The sequence below is a fragment of the Notamacropus eugenii genome, chromosome 5 (assembly GCF_028372415.1).
Source record: "Notamacropus eugenii isolate mMacEug1 chromosome 5, mMacEug1.pri_v2, whole genome shotgun sequence".
In the NCBI taxonomy this organism is placed as follows: Eukaryota; Metazoa; Chordata; class Mammalia; order Diprotodontia; family Macropodidae; genus Notamacropus; species Notamacropus eugenii.
Genome location: NC_092876.1, coordinates 217,363,722 through 217,380,714, shown reverse-complemented (window position 1 = coordinate 217,380,714; position 16,993 = coordinate 217,363,722). Strand labels below are relative to the sequence as shown.

General features: G+C 36.4%; 1 protein-coding gene across 5 annotated transcripts in view; it reads left to right on the top strand.

Annotated features, from left to right (window-relative positions):
* The window catches only part of CCDC148 (coiled-coil domain containing 148), a 300,035-nt gene that overhangs the window by 56,519 nt on the left and 226,523 nt on the right, over positions 1–16,993 (top strand). The window contains exon 1 of one of the 5 annotated variants that reach the window (XM_072612058.1): positions 2,440–2,539. The exons of the other annotated variants lie outside the window; for them this stretch is intronic. The gene's annotated coding sequence lies outside the window, so the exon portion shown is untranslated. Of the gene's footprint in view, positions 1–2,439; positions 2,540–16,993 lie in introns of those variants that run through there. 5 annotated transcript variants of the gene reach the window in all.

Sequence of the window (16,993 nt, the reverse complement as noted above, 5' to 3'; positions counted from 1 at the left end):
TATATAATTATCTTTTTATTTACTTGTGCTCATTCTTTAATCTTCACATCCATCGCCATGTCATTTTCCTGATTTTTATCCTTCCTTGAAATGAATCATAGATATTCCTGTGCTATCATTTTCAGTCTTCTTGCTGATTCCATCAGTTACTTCAGAAAAAGAAATCATTCCTGAAATGATATTTTGTGAAGAGCAGCTATAATCCATAAATTTAATGACAAGAAAGTAAATATGAGTCAGCAAAGGATAGTAACATAGTGTTGTGGTAACTGGGAGAAAAGATCCAGTAATTCAAATAGCAGTTTGTGACAGCTAAAATGAGAAACTAAATGGAAGTACAAATTAGAAGAAGTCAAGAGTTTAAAAATTTAGGCAATATTAACTATACATATAATTGTTTCATCTCAAATGATTGCATATAAACTTTATTATAATTTACCTTTTAATTTAATTTCATTGGTGCTTAATCAAGAAGATTTTTTCAAGTGGCGCATGAGTAACTAATAAGTTTTTTATATTCATTTTTCTCTTACTATGTAGATCAAGTTTGTGCTGTAATGATAGGAAACAAATCAGATGTCTACAGTTTTTGAGATTTAGATTTGGCAAGTAGATTTCTGGGTATAGTCTTTATCTTTTCTGTGACCTCAGCCCTCAGTTTTGGTATAGGGTTTGTCTTCTTATGTCTCCTCTTTTTCATTGTGTATTAGTGATCTGGCTTCAGCCATCACTTACTGCTTTTTATCTGGAAAATATAACTGGCCAATGTTCTCCTCAGATCCCATAAATCCATTGTCTTGTTTTAGTCCCCAGTTTTCAACTGCTTCAGTCTTACTTTTGCTAGATGAACAAGCTGAGGCAAGTAAATTTTTCTTTGCATAATTTTTGTTTTCAAGGGTGATCAAGTGTCTCTATCTTTGTGTTATGAAAAAATGTTAAATGTTTATAAAGTCTGACTATATGTAAAACATTATTCTATAGGTGAATTCAGTAGGCAGAAGGTTATATAAATTCTATAGATTTCCTTTGGTAATGATGTAGTAACTCTAATTTTACTAGTTATTTTACAAGTCAATATTTATTTAACACTTATATATTATATAATATATATTGATATTATATATTATAATACTTATATTAAGGCATATAAAGTGCATTGTATATGTGTGTGTGTGTGTGTATATGTATATATGTATAAAACCTCATTTGATTTGGAAGAATGCTAGCTGAAAGTTTTGTTTTGAGTTATAAATAGGACAAATCTTTGCCTTGATATTTTCATTCTCTTTTTCTCATTTATCTTCACAGCATTTTAAAACTACCAAATAAACTTTTATATTTTTTTAATTTAACATTTTCCCCACAATTACATGTAAAAACAATTTCTAACATTTTTCTTAAAATTTTTGAGTTCCAAATTCTCTCTCTCTCTCCCCTTCCACCTTCATTGAGAAGGCAAGTAATTTGATATAAGTTATACAGGTGCAGTCATGCAAAACATATTTCCATGTTGACATGTTGTTAAAGGAAAAACAAACAAAAAAACCCAAGAAAAATGAAGAAGGTAAAGAAAAAAATATGTTTCAGTCTACCTTCAAACTCCATCAGTTCTTTCTCTGGAGATAGATTGTGTCTATCTATACTCCTTCTAACTTATCTAATAATGAGAAAGTTTTTAGGAGTTACAAGTATTTTCCCATGTAGGAATGTAAATAGTTTAACCTTATTGAATACCTTATGATTTCTCTTTCCTATTTACCTTTTTATGCTTCTCTTGAGTCTTGTATTTGAAAGTCAAATTTTCTTTTCAGCTCTGGTCTTTTCATCAGGAATGCTGGCAAGTCCTCTATTTCATTGAATATCTATTTTTCCATTGAAGGATTATATTCAGGTTTGCTGAGTAGTTGATTCTTGGCTGCAATCCCTAGCTCTTTTGCCCTCTGGAGTAATGTATTTTAAGCCCTTTGATCTTTTAATGTAGAAACTGCTAAATCTTGTGTATCCTGACTGTGGCTCTGGGATATTTGAATTGTTTCTTTCTGCCTGCTTGAAATATTTTCTCCTTGACCTGGGAAATCTGAAATTTGGGATAACATTCCTGGGAGTTTTCATTTTGGGATCTCTTTCAGGAGATGATCAGTGGATTCTTTCAATGTCTATTTTACCCTTTTGTTCTAGAATATCAGAGATGTTTTCCTTGAAAATTTCTTGAAAGATGATATCAGTAATGTGGAAATATGTGTAATATGATTGTATATGTATAGACTTTATCAGATTTCATCCCATCTTGATGGCAGGGAGGGAACAGAGGGGAAATTTCAGAACTCAAAATTGTATAAAAGTAAATATTGAAAGTGAAAAATAAATGAATAAATTTTTTAAAAAAGCAAAGTTGGTGTTACAACAGTTTCTGATGCCAAGATGGTGGAGTGAGGAAGGAACCCTCTGAAGACCTCCAAAATCCCCCTCCAAACAACTGGAAAGCTGCCTCAGAATTTATCTAGGAGCTGAGAAGCAGATCACCGGCATGGCAGGAAAGGTCTGTCTCATTGGGGTGGGAGGGGAGGGAGAACCTGAAGGATTAGAATATAATATACTACAAGACAAAGTAGTTAGTATTACAACCAAGAATTAGCTGCTCAACAGAATTGAATATAATCTTTCAGGGAAGAAAAGGATATTTAATGAAATAGAAGACTTTAAAGCATTGCTAGTTAAAAGACCAAAGTTAAATAAAAAAATTTTTACCTCCATATACAGGACTCAAGGGTAACTTAAAAAGGTAAAAAACAAGAAAGAAAGAACAAGTAATTCAATAAGATTATGCTGTTTATATTTCTATATGGCAAGATAATATTTGTAATTCTTAAGTACTTTATTCATATAAGAGCAATACAAATGAGTCCATTTAAATACAGGGTGTGGCTATAGGGTGATTTTGATGAGACAATATACCAAAAGACAAAATAAAGGGGTGAGAAAGAAAATTGCACTGGAAGAAGCGGGGGATTGAATGAGGTAAATTATTATACGTAAAAGAGGCTTGAACGAGCTATTATAATAAAGAGAAAGATGGGGGGCAAATAAAGTTTAAACCTTACTCTCATCAAAATTGATTCAAAGAGGGAATAACATAGACATGCTCTTGGATATAGAAATCTGTTTTACCCTATAAGGAAGTAAAAAGGGATGAGGATAATAGAAGGGGGAGTGGGGACCGATAAAAGAGAGGGCAGATTGGGGAAGGTGGTGATGAGATGTAAAACACTTGTGAGGAAGGGAAGGGTGGGCGGTAAGAGAGAGAGGATGATAAACAAGGGAAAAATAGCATGGAAGGAAATACACAGTTATCATAACTATAAATATGAATGTCATGAACTCACCCATAAAACACAAGTGGATGGCAGACTGAATTAAAAACCAGAATTCTACAATATCTTAATTTATAAGAAACACATTTGAAATAGAGAGATACACACAAGATAAAGGTAGCCCCTTGCTGGAGCAGAATCTATTATGCTTCAGCTGAAGCAAAGAAAGCAGGAGTAGCAGTCATAATCTCAAACAAAAGCAAAAATAGATCTAATTAAAAGAGATGAGGAAGGAAACTATATCTTGCTGAAAGGTCCCATAGACAATGAAGTTATATCAATACTAAACATATATGTACCAAATGGCATAGCACCTAAATTTCTGAAGGAGTTTAATGAGGTACTAGATTTAAAAAAACTAGTCCAGTCAGGGACCTCAACTTTCCCCTCTTAGTACTACATAAATCTAACCAAAAAAATAAAAAGGAAAGAAGTTAAGGAGGTGAATAAAATTCTGGAAGAGTTAGATATGATAGATCTTTGGAGAAAACTGAATGGGAATAGAAAGGCATATACCATTTTCTCAGCAATACATGCCACCTACACAAAAATTGACCATGTATTAGGACATAAGAATCTCACACTCGAATGTAGAAAAGCAGAAATAGTAAATACATCCTTTTCAGATCATAATACAATAAAAATTATATTCAATAATGGACAATGGAAAGATATTAAAAATTAATTAGAAATTAAATAATCCTAAAAATAAGTGGGGAACAAATCATAGAAACAATAGATAATTTCATTAAAGAAAATGATGGCAGTGAGACAACATACCAAAATTTAAAAGATGTAGTCAAACTAATACTTAGGGGAAAATTTATATATCTAATTGCTTATATCAGTAAAATAGAGAAAAAGCAGATCATTGAATTGGGCATGGAACTAAAATAAAGTAGAAAAAAACATGAAAAATCCCCATTTAAATACCAAATTGGAAATCCTGACATCAAAGGAGAAATTAATAAAATTGAAAGTAAGAAAACCATTGAATTAATAAACAGAAAAGCTGGCTTTATGAAAATATCAATAAAATAAAAAAATCAATAAAATAGATAGAGGTAAATTTGATTTTTAAAAAAAGGAAAAAAAGAAAATCAAATTGCCAGTATCAAAAATGAAAGGGGTAAATTCACCACCAATAAAGAAGAAATTAAGACAATTGTTGGGAGTTATTTTGCCAAATTACATGCCAATAAATTTGACAATCTAAATTAAATGAATGAATAGCTACAAAAAATATAAATTACCAGATGAACACAAGAAGAAATAAGATACTTAAATAACCTAGTCTTAGAAAAGAAATTGAACAAAACACCAATTAACTTCCTAAGAAAAAATTTCCAGAACCCGATGGATTCATAAGTGAATTCCACCAAAGATTTAAATATTAATGCAATACTACATAAACTATTTAGAAAACTAGGTGGAGTCCTAGCAAATTCCTTTTACAACACAAATATGATGCTGACACCTCAATCAGGAAGATCCAAAGCAGAGAAAGAAAATTATAGACCAATTTCCCTGATGAATATTAATGCAAAAATTTGAAATTAAATGCTAGGAAAGAGATTACAGCAATATATCATAAGGATCATATACTATGACCCGATGGGATTTATACCAGGCATGAAGGGCTGGTTCAATATTGGGGAAACTATCAGCATAATTGACCACATCAATAACAAAACCAACAGAAATCACATGATTATCTCAATAGTTGCAGAAAAAGTTGTTGGCAAAATATGGTAGAGAGCAATAGGAATAAATGGAACTGACCTTAAGATGCTATGTAATGTTTATTTAAAAACTATCAACAAGCATTTTCTGTAATGGGGAGAAGCTAGAAGCTTTCTCAATAAGATCAGGGTGAAGCAAGGATGCTCACGATCACCTCTGTTATTTGATATTATACTTGATATGTTAGATATAGCAATGAGAAGAAAAGGAAATTAAAGGAATTAGAATAATCAATAAGGAAACTTTCACGCTTTGCAGATTATAGCATGGTATATTCTCAGAGAATCCTAGAGAATCAACTAAAAAACTAGTTGAAATAATTAACAATTTTAGCAAAGTTGCAGGTTGTATGATAAAAGGAGAGGTGTTCACTCCTCTGCTGGCCTGTGCTGTGATCTGTGAGTTACCACAAGCACTCTTTTCTGTGTTGGAACTGCGAGGAAGATTCCTACTCCACCGTCGCCACAAGCTCTTCCACACCAGGGTTCCTCCTCACCCTAGGACCATCACTCAGCACTGTGACCCAGATTCAGGCATGGGCAAAGCAAGAGAATGCTGCCTCAGTGCCAGCAAAGAAATCCCTGCAGCCTTGCTCTGATCACGTCCTTGATCTCCCCACTGTCTTTGGGCTGAGAGCTTCAAAAGCAGTCACTGCTACAGCCGCCACCACCACTACAGGACTTAGGCCAGACTGGGCTTCTCTCTCACCCAAGTCTAACAGACCTTTCCTGCTGACCTTCTAAATTGTCTTTGGCATTTTGGGATTGAGAAGTTAGGAAACTGCCACAGAGGCCAGTGATTCAGTCCCCTGAGGCTTGCTCCAGGTTTGCTTGGCCCCTGTCTGTGCTGGTGCATTTTGCGCTGGACTGTGCTTCTCTCTCAGACTGGTGCAACAGATCTTTCCTGTTGACCTTCCAGGTTGTCTTGGGCTGGAAATTTGTTTCATTCTGTCATTTTTTTGGTTTCTGCTGCTCTAGAATTTATTTAGAGTCATGTTTTGCAAGTATTTGGAGGGGTTTTGGGAAGAGCTCAAGCAGGTCCCTGCTTTTACCCCACAATCTTCAAACTCTTTTATTGATCATGGGTTTTAGGCAGCCCAGTCATTCTTAAATGATCTCTCCTGGATATATTTTCCACATCAGTTGTTTTTCCAGTAAGATAGATCACATTTTCTTCTATTTTCTTGTTAATTTGATTGTTTCTTGATGTTTCATAAGGTCATTAGCTTCCACTTGCCCAATTCAGCGAGCTTTTGTTCTTCCTTTTCAATTTGTCCAATTCTGCTTTTAGTGAGTTCTTCACTGAATTTTGGTACCACTTTTTAACATTTGGCCTATTTTGTTTTCTTTCCTGTTGTGTTTTTTAAGGCATTATTTTCTTCAGTATTTTTTGTGCCTCCTTTACCAAGGTGTTGACTCTTTTTCATGATTTTATTTTTATATCAGTTTTATTTTTCTTCCCAATTTTTCCCCTAACTTTGTTACTTGATTTTTGCTTTCTGTGGTCTTTCATGGGCTGATATCAATTACTTTTTTTTTAGGCTTTAGATGTGGCAATTTTGATTTCTTTTGTCTTCTTCTAAGTTTGTATTTTGATCTTCCCTTTCACCATATTAACTTTCTGTAGTCAGGATCTTTTCCCTGATTTTTGCTCATTTTCTAGCCTATTTCTTGATTTTTAACTATGCTAAAGTGGGGCTCTGTTTTGGGAGTGGAGGATGCACTGTTCCAAGTTTCAGACTTTTTATGCAGCTGATTTCAGAGGTAATTCTGGGCACCTGTAAGTTTTTGGTTTTTCCAAGGTGATATGATCTAGGGTGATCTACTGTCCTGGCCTGCGCTCTGTCTGGTCTGTGCATGACCACAAGCATTCTTCCCTCCCCTCGATCTGTAACCAGGGTCCCAGCTCCCTTAAAGCTGGAAAATCTTCTTCACCCTCGGACTATGGCCCAGTATTGTGACTCTGATCCAAGTATGGGCATTGCAGTAGTCCTACCCCTGTTGCCAGCAAAGGCACCCTAAGACCCCTGTAATTATCTTCTGACCTGTTATCTTACCATCTGTGGGCTACGAGGTCTGAAAAACACCACTGTCATCATTGATTCAGTTGTCCCCAAGGCCTACTGCCGTTTTGCAGGACTATGCTCTAGTTCTGTGTAATAGACTTTTCCTGTCACTCTTATAAGTTGTTTTGGTTTGGAAAATTGTTTAATCCTGTCCTTTTGTGGGTTTCGCCACTCTTGAATTTATTTTGAGACTTTATTTAAAGTTATTTCTGGAGAGTTTAGGGGAGAACCTAGGCAAGTCCTCTCCTTTTTCTCCACCATCTTGACTGAACCCTCCCCAATTAAAGTTTTAAAAAATTAACACTCTCTCTTTTTAATAGAGAACATTGGGGTATTGCAAGTAAAGCAAGAATTCTCGGCGCCACTAGTCCAAAGCCCTTCCCTCTATATTTTCTACTCAGGGTCCCAGGGAAACTTTTTTGATGTCTTTTTCTAATGCTATTCATTCAAGTCTCAGCCAGTGGTGTTTCCTCCACTCTTTGTCACAGCTGACTAGCACCCCAGTTTCATTTAATTAGTTATCATCAATTAGCTTTTACAAAGAAATATTGACTTTGAAGGTACAGCAAAAACAAAAGTTATAAACATTTTCCCCAACATCTCAGGAACGTGTTCTCTTCTATATAATCTTAATCTCTGAGGATAGGGGTTTCAGACTTAAAAAAATTTCTGCATAGCTCAGGTCCCACCAGATTCCATGTAGCAAGATTTCTGTGCTCCGGGCTCACTTTCCTGGAGCTCAGCAGGTACCTCTACCCATAAAGGCTTTAAGGGGTACTCTGAGATTTGGAGGGATTTTTTTCTCTAATGTCTTTTGTTTGAGCTCTCACAAGTTGTGTCTTCTTCACTGTTATCCAGTGAATACCTAACATCTCGTTTTCATTTGTCTGCTTAAATTATTTTTTACAAAGAAGTATTTACTTGAAGATGTTTGAGTTAGCCTGGTGGCACAATGGACAGAGCATTATACCTAGAGTCAGGAATATCTGAGTTAAAATTCAACTATAAACACTTAGTAACTGTGTGACCTTGGGCAAATCACTTAACCTCCCTGTGCCCCAGTTTTCTCATTTGTAAAATGGGGATAATAAAAACACTTACCTTACAAGGTTAAGAGGATCAAATGAGATAATCATTCTGAAGCACTGTGCAGACCTGAAAGTACTACGTAAGTGTTAGCTATTATAGTAAGAACACTTCCACTGTATCACTTCAGCCTTTGGGGAGGATAGTCTCCAACTTCACACAGTTCCTACATGGTATTGGTGTCATCAAGTTCATGTTCAATTGCAGCATTGCTGCATTATCTCTTCAGCTACTTCTGGGCTACTTCACAGGGATCAGGGATGAAGATCATTCCTTGCTCCTGGAGAACTGATGCTGGGCTGGATGCAAAACCACTCAGTATAAACTGGGACTCCTAGTATCATAGATTCCTAGAGGCTTTTTCTCCTGACTTTTTAAGATTTAGAAGGCTAGAACCTCCAAATTAATCTCTTTCTCCTAAGATGAAAAAACAAATGCCAAGGCAGCAAAAAACTACTATTTTAACAGGGCCACATATCAGTTTTAGGGATAAAAGATCCAAGACCTCTTTTGTTACAGTATTATCTGTTGCTTGATGCCATCATCCACCAAGTCAAACCAAGAACAGAGATCCCTCAAGAAAACAGCCAAAGAGAATGGCTGAGACTAATTTCAGGCCTTTTGAAGACATCTCCAGTTCTGGTTCTGCAACTGCAGCCAATCAAATAGATGGTGGTTCCTCATGTGATTAGCAGACCTGAACCAGGAACAGAATGTCTGAACAAGCACTATAGTCTCTAGAGATAAGTTACTTCCATTATATTTTATTGTGACTCTTCTGGAAATAGGCTTTCCAACCTCTTCTAGACAGGGAAACACTATAAAAGGTGTTCTGTACATGGGCCAGTTCCTTGTTCTGTATTCTTATGTACAAGAATAAGAAAACAGTCTTTTTTAAACAAACAAAAAAAACCTGTGAAACTCTGAAAATTAATAATAAATTTTTTTAATACAGCACTAATGTGGTAAAGACTAGTGGTCTTGAATATATAGAATATTTTTAATCTTGTTAGAGTCCAACTGCAAATCATTTAATTATACAGGGACTCAGTTTCCTCATAATACTTGTATTATCTGCTTTACAGGCTTGTTGTAAGAAAAACACTTTGCAAACAGTTAAGCACCACATAAATGTGAATTATTTTTAAATTACCATAACTGATTGCTAACCTATGCCTCAATTTCCCCTTTTCTGCTTCTGTGGAAAATATATTAAATACATAAAATCCATAGAATTTTAGAGTGTGAAGTAAAATGCAGCCTTCCTGTTTAAAGCTGTAAAGGGAATTTTATGATAGCAAATGTAGTACCTGGATTAGTTTTAGACCAGTACATTTGAACTAACATTTATAATGTCATATGATTTTACATATGGCAAGGGCTATAATTTAATAAATCATCCATAAGATATTTCTGCTTGCAGATTGGTATTGTGTGATTCCTGAAGCCAGTTAATTTACATTATTCTCTTTTTTTCTCTTCAATCGGGAAACCAGCTCATTGTCCATCTGCAATGTCTATTCCAGATATATGTATTTATGGACCAGCAGCCAACTTATCAGAGTCTGCATAATAAGGCATTCTTTACAAACTTTTTTTCTTACATGGATTATAAGGCTAGACTCTTGTGAGTAATCCTTATTTAAACAGTTCTTCAAGGTTGATGCAGGCAGCATAAGCTTTTCCCTAAAACTTTACTTTTCTTCTGGTGAGAGGTAGTGTTGCATTCTGGGTAGAGAACTTGCCTTAAAGTCAGAAAGACCGGGGTTTAAGTCCTTCCTCTGTCACACACTGGCTGGGCTGTCCTGGTCAAGTCATTTAACCTCTTAATATTCTCCAAGGGTGAGTCACCTACAGCCTGAAGGCCACACATGGCCCTAGGTCTAGGTTCTCAAGTGTAGCCCTTTGACTGAATCCAAACTTCATGGAACAAATCCCAATGGAACCACACTTGAGGACCTAGAGGGCCACATGTGGCTTTGAGGCCACAGGTTCCCAACCTCTGCTGTAGGCAACACTCTGAGACTATAAATTTCAGCAGGTGCTAACCTATATTGACAATAGGTTTTTCCTCAAGGGAACCAAAGATATCATAGGTCTAGATCCTCTTCCCAAATTCAAACTTCTGGTGATGCTGTTTGGCTGAAAGTGATGGAAAATGATGGTCTCTAAAGAATTAAAGTTAGAGGTCGCTCAAAGAGGTGTGTGGTATGTGTGTGTATGAATAGCCTAAAGTATATTAGTAATGAAAAATTACAAAGAAGAAGGAGCATGAAGGATTTCTTTAGAGATTTAAATGACCAGAGAAGGAAGTAGGTCTGTCTTTTAAGGCAGAGGAGAACCTGTGGTTCCATTGCTATCCATTTGATGTCAAGAGATTTAGAGGAAGTTTCCCAGTATCCTGTAGAGTTCCCTCTTAATGGAGTATTTACAAGAGGAATAGACAAGATCTTATAATTCAGGATGAAAAAAATGTTGATAGATTATGATCTCTACCATGGGTGGAACTTTCCACTTCAATGAGATCTCAGATCCATTGTTTCAACATATTACTTGTTATCAAAGCATCTTTAAGAGGTCTCAATAATATAAACTGTAACCTTAAAGATTGTCTACTCAAATCTCCTGTTTAGAGCCATTGATTTCCTGTTATTATAAATTATGTTTCTGTAAGGTGGTTTGTTTTAAACTGATGATTTTTTAAATCATAAATTTACATAGTTAAGTAACTTAGTTTTTCTGAGTTAATGCGTTATGAATTTTAAGTTTAGAGGTAACTGGCTCTTCCTCAGTTTATTAGAAGAGATTCTATGAGTTCATCTTCAGAGAGGATGGAAGAATATGAAGCTAAGAGCTGTGTAAAGAGTGTCTAACCATATAAATAGACCTCTGCTATTTTTGCTCATGTCTAGAGAAGTGCCCTAGAGTGATTGTATGAGATCAAATATTTTTTAAATGTTTTAAACTCTGTAGCAGCACTGTGATCATTAACTTTACATTAAAATATTTCCCCAGCCCTCTAGCACTTTAAAAACATCAAACATTCCATATCAAAATGCTTTTCCTAAACCCAAGTGACTAAGAAAACACATCTAACTATATATGTATATGTATGTATAAATATGAATATTTAAAAATAATTGATCTAAAATGGCCAACACAATAAAATTTACAAATGATTTTGAAATATTATATAGTATGAACACGGAATAACTTCTAAAAGATCTAAAATACTTAATATTTTAAATTTTCCATTCATGTAGTAGTTGTTTATAGGAATCAGATTATTTAAACCACAGGCCAAAGTGGTTTTACTAAATTTTTCAGTAGTGAATATAAAATTAAATTGTGATGAGGCAGTACATTAGGGGGTATAAGGAGACCAGAATTCTACTTTAGGCTCTACCTTTAATTGATAATAATGATGATAATGGGATCTAGCATTTAGAAAGTATTTGCTAATGTGCCAGGCACTGTGCTAAACACTTTACAATCATTACCTCATTTAAGCCTAGGAGGAAGGAACTATTATTATCCCCATTTTACAGATGAGGAAACTAAGGCAAACAGAGGTTAAATGAGTTGCCTAGGGTCACATAGTTAAGAAGTGTCTGAGGGCCAATTTGAACTCTGTTCTTCCTGACTCCAGGCCTTGTGCTCTATCCGCTGAGTCACCTAGCATAAATTTAGAGTTAGGGTGAGGGTTGGGATAGATGTCCCCCAAACTCACCGGGTTGTAGGCCTGTAGGTAATCCTCCATTTAATTTAGCCCATATGGAGAGATAGTTTTACTGAGGTGTGGCCACTGCACATGCTATAGCTTCTTAGAGACACAGGTGAGAGTTGAGTGCCAGGTAGACACCAAAGGTGGATGAGCAGCCCTGGAAAGGGCTGACTAAGCCTTCACATCAGAGGTGCTGGTCCTCCACGAACACCCCATATACCCCATGCTGGTACTACATGTGTATTAAATCCTCTAGAGTGGAGATGTCAAACACATAGCCACATGTGGCCTGCGACACTCCCGAGTGTGACCAGAACTAGGGAAATACTTGAAAACAGTTAACAAACTAAATACAAATACAAAAAAACTAGATAATATTACATTTTAAAACTAAGTCAACATGTAACCTTCAGGGATCCTCATTAGGGACCTACCTTTTTATTTGAATTTGACTCGACTGCTTTGGAAGACTGAAAACAGTACAAAAACCAATGTGGCTGCCCAGGATTATTGAAGGAGAATAACCAAAGGCTTGTCCTGCCCTCCCTGTTCCAGTGGCATAGTTATTGTTACTGTGTATTAAGAAAGATGAAATAGTATCTCAGTGAATGATCAGCTTGTTAGTCAGAGCAAAGTAGGTCTGCATGAAGACTTTTACCAGGGGAGATTGCAAGCTTGCAATTACTCCAGTTACTGCTGGACTAAAATTAAAACCTAGCAAGAGCTGTTTGGAGTTTTGATAGAATACAATTATAACATTGTTTAGCATTTTAAATACTCTTCTGTTATGAAGAGAAATAGCTTGGCATAATGGTCATAGAATCTTGCTTCAGAGTCAGGAAGAGATAGATTGAAGTCCCACTCCTGAGTGGTATTGGACTGTGTGGTATTGGACAAGCCTCTTAACCTTTTATTGTAATGCCCTAAGGCTCCGAAATGCAAAGGAGGAGCTGATCTAAACTGATCAGCAGAGGTTCCCAACCCCCCCCCCCCCAAAAAAAAAGGTATTTGGGGGCTGATGGTAGCCTCAGGTGCAATTGGGAGGTATTGAATAAAAATAATGGGGTGGTGAAAGCATAAGGAAAGAAAAGAAAAGAAGAAAGTTTTGAAAACCCTTTCATACTTGTTTCATTGGTTGTGTAACATAGTTAAAATCATAATGATTACATTATTTTTCTAAATAAACACGCAAAATGCACAAAGGTTATAACTGATAAGTGGTCAAGTCCCTTGACAGGTCTTAACAAGCTAGTGTTGATAGGTGAACATGGTATGCATTATCAGAAAGTCCAGCACGCATTGTCAGGAATACGTGGGTGTAATGACATTTACAATGATACTATATGGTTACATGATGCAATATTGCATCATCAAAATTTCAATGCAGGAAAAACCCCACAAATTTACAATAAATTATTAAATTTAAGATGCATCATTTAAAAATGATGCAAATTCTAAAAAACATTAAAGAGTTAAAGATTGCCAGGGAGGCACAGAACAATTTTTTTTTTGAAAAAGAGAAGATAGGCCAGATAAATTTGGGAACCTCTGGATTAGAGGGAGTTCCTTATGAGAAGCTCCCTGCACTGATAAAATTACAGGTCCAGGTTTTTTTTTTTTAAATGCTGTTCCAAAGTGGTTTTTTTACATTATCCCATTTATTTTTTCACAGGAGCCTTTGAGGTAGATAATTCAATTATCATTATGTCTATTTTACCAAGGAGGAGACCTGTGATTAAGTGCTGTGCCCAAAATCACATTGCCAGTAAGTGGTAAAACTGGGTCTCAAAACCAGCTAGTTGTCCAAACCAGCATTTAAATGATTACTATGTGTAAAACACTATGCTAAATTCCTGAGGAGACACAGAATTTAGGGAAGACATGGATCATAGCCTTGTGGAAGTCACTGTTTACCAATCTAGGTGTTTTTCTGTCATAAGAATCTGAGAAGACTGGAGCAATTCAGAAATGGTACAGCCCCAAGAACTGTTACTAAATTCTGCTGAGGGAGAGGTGGAAGGTTTCTGGCTGTTGCCAGAAAGTTAGCTGAATATAAGATGGTCTTTCAACATTGTTGAGGGCCTAAGACTGAATCACTCTGTGGGAAACAAAGGAAGGAGTTTTGTTTCCACAGGGTTAAAACTCCTCCCAGCTTTAAGTGATAGCAGTTAATCAGAGTTCTGACCTAACGTGGTCAGGTAAAAGGTCAGAAACTTGTGTGCAGGCTTGATGAGCTGTTTGAGGGGAAGCCTATCAGAGAGGAGAACATGAAGTCAACTGGCCAATAGATGGTGTGGTGGGAAGTCCTATTTGGAACAGTAGAAAAGGGCTTGCACTGGTTTGAACAAATTGTAGTCTTCCTGTGGCCTTTCTTGGGAGCTACCGGTTCATTCAGGGGGAATGAATGTAAAGATTAATAAAAGCTTTGCTGATTTCACAAGTATTGTTCTTTGGTTAAAGTGAGCATGTTTCTCACAGTTGGAGGCTTGTTGGGCTCATTTCTCACAACTTCCTCATCAAAGAATCTGTAGGAGTATACAATATTAGCAGCATGTTATACTGGTAGGATGGGCAGGTTTACCTGCATAAAGTAGGCTAGACAAATGTTTATTGTCCTATGTGACTAGGCAGAGTTTACAGAATTGATAGGTCAGTGGACATAGCTTGAGGAGTAGGTGCTATATTATCCCCATTTTGTAGTTGAGGAAAACAGAAGTTAAGTGACTTGCCAGGGTCACACAGCAAGCGTCTGAGGCCAGATCTGAACTCAGTTCTTCCTGACTCCAGGCCCAGTGCTCTATCCACCGTGCCTCTGAAATTGGGCTACTTCCAATAATATCTCTGGCACCAGTGCCATACAAGCAAAGCCATGCACCTGGCTGGGTAATCTCATGCCTCTGTCAGTTAATTACCTGGATATTGGAAGTAGAATCGTTGCAACTTCTGGAATTGCAGTTAATTGTAGTAAGCATCTCAGAGGCAGGGTTAGAGGTTTATCCACAGAAACTGCCTAGGGGAGTGGTACCTACCCTTTCACCCCCAGGTCAGGGATTGTGTGAGTTTAATTTGGCCACATTCCATCTAATTACTAGAGTTTACTGAGGCAATCTGACTTACTGATATTAGGCCATTATTTAGCCTGTATTTCTCTATAATTGCCAGACACATAGAATGAAAGTTAATAAAATTTTTGCTGAAATCTGTGTAAACTATAGATATAGACTCTTCTGTGATCTTACTAGTCTAGCCCTCTTTAAATTTTTTTTTGTATTTAATACATGTTTGTGATAGTAAAGAATTGGAAATAAACACTGATTGAAGAATGACAAAATACATTATTGCATGAATATAGTAGATTCTGTGCCCTAAAAAAAGTATGGGAAGACTTAGGTGAACTGATTCACAGTGAAATAAACCGATCCAGGAAAACAACAGTATTATAGTGATTACATCAGTATAAATGGAAATAATGATCAAGCAAAACTGAATGCAATATATTGATCAAGTCTGGCCCCAGAGAAGAGGGGAGAAAATGCGCCTCCCTCCTTTCATTCCACAAGTTAGGGACTATGGATGTGAAATAGAAAATTAATAATAATGATGATAATAGCTGGCATTTATATATCACTTTAAAGTTTTACAAAGCACTTTACCTGTGTTAACTCATTCGATCCTCACAACAACCTTGTAAGTGCTATCATTATCCCCATTTTACCAGTGTGGAAACTAAGACACAGAGATATTAAGTAAATTGCTCAGGGTCACATGGTAAGAGTCTGAGGTGATTTGAACAACTTATACTGTCTTGACTCCTAGTTTAATGTGGTTGATTTTCAGATATTTTTCTTTCAAATCTTTGTTATAAGGTAAAGAATGCTGGATGAGTAGGACGTATTTGGAAATGAATGTGATATAAAACCAAAGGAATTTTTTAAATTTAATTAGTTTGTTTTTAGTTTTCAATAATCACTTCCATAAGTCCTAAATTTTCTCCCCCTCTCTCTTCCTTCCCTCCCTGAAATGGTGTGCAATCTTATATGGGTTCTACATATACATTCCTATTAAACACCTACCAAAGAAATTTTTAAAAAAGTAAAATAGATTATTCTGGCATGATTTATTCTTTTTTTTTTTTAATTGGGGAAAACTTTTTATTGTAGGTGCAGTGAGACAGCTGGACACAGTTTAGATGACTCCAATTTTGTTGGCAACATCCAAAGCATCATAGTCTGGAGCAAGACAGACATAAGCTTTCTTCTCTCCATCAGGCCGGATCAGTGTGTTGACCTTGGCCACATTGATGTCATACAGCTTCTTTACTGCCTGCTTGATCTGATTCTTGTTGGCCTTGACATCCACAATGAAAACTAGGGTGTTGTTGTCCTCAGTCTTCTTCATAGCAGACTCATTGGTCACTTTTCTGAGGGTATTTGGGATGCCTCCAAAGTCTTAGTGTCTTGGGTCGCCAGAAGGTGGGGGATGTTCGGATCTTCTTCTTTTTGTGGCTATGGACACCCTTCAACACTGCTTTCTTGGCCTTCAAGGCCTTGGACTTGGCTTCTGTCTTGGGGGGGACAACGGCTTCCTTCTTCACCTTCGGCCCCATCTTGGGGGAAATTGGCATGATTTATTCTTCATGAATCTATGCTGGCTATGTCAAGCAGTTAAGTCTAGTCAAGTAGTTAAGACTAGTAACTGTTGATAAGAATTGGTTGCAGACTCGTCCAGTTCAACTTTTGTCTTATCATGTGATTCTGCCTGAGATCTGCTGATGAAGAGGCAGTGGCCACACAGGTCCACAGATTTTTATCTGAAGCAGAGTGATCTGAGACCCTACCCTGACTCATGAATAGAGAGGAACTGAAGAACCAGTCAGTCATGACAAATGCTACTTCCTTCTCCCTTTGAAAATTTCAGTTATCATAAATAACACCAAGTGGAAAAAAGAATTGGACCAGGGGTCAAGAGATCAAGGTTCTTGTAGTTGTTAAAGAACTTACCTAC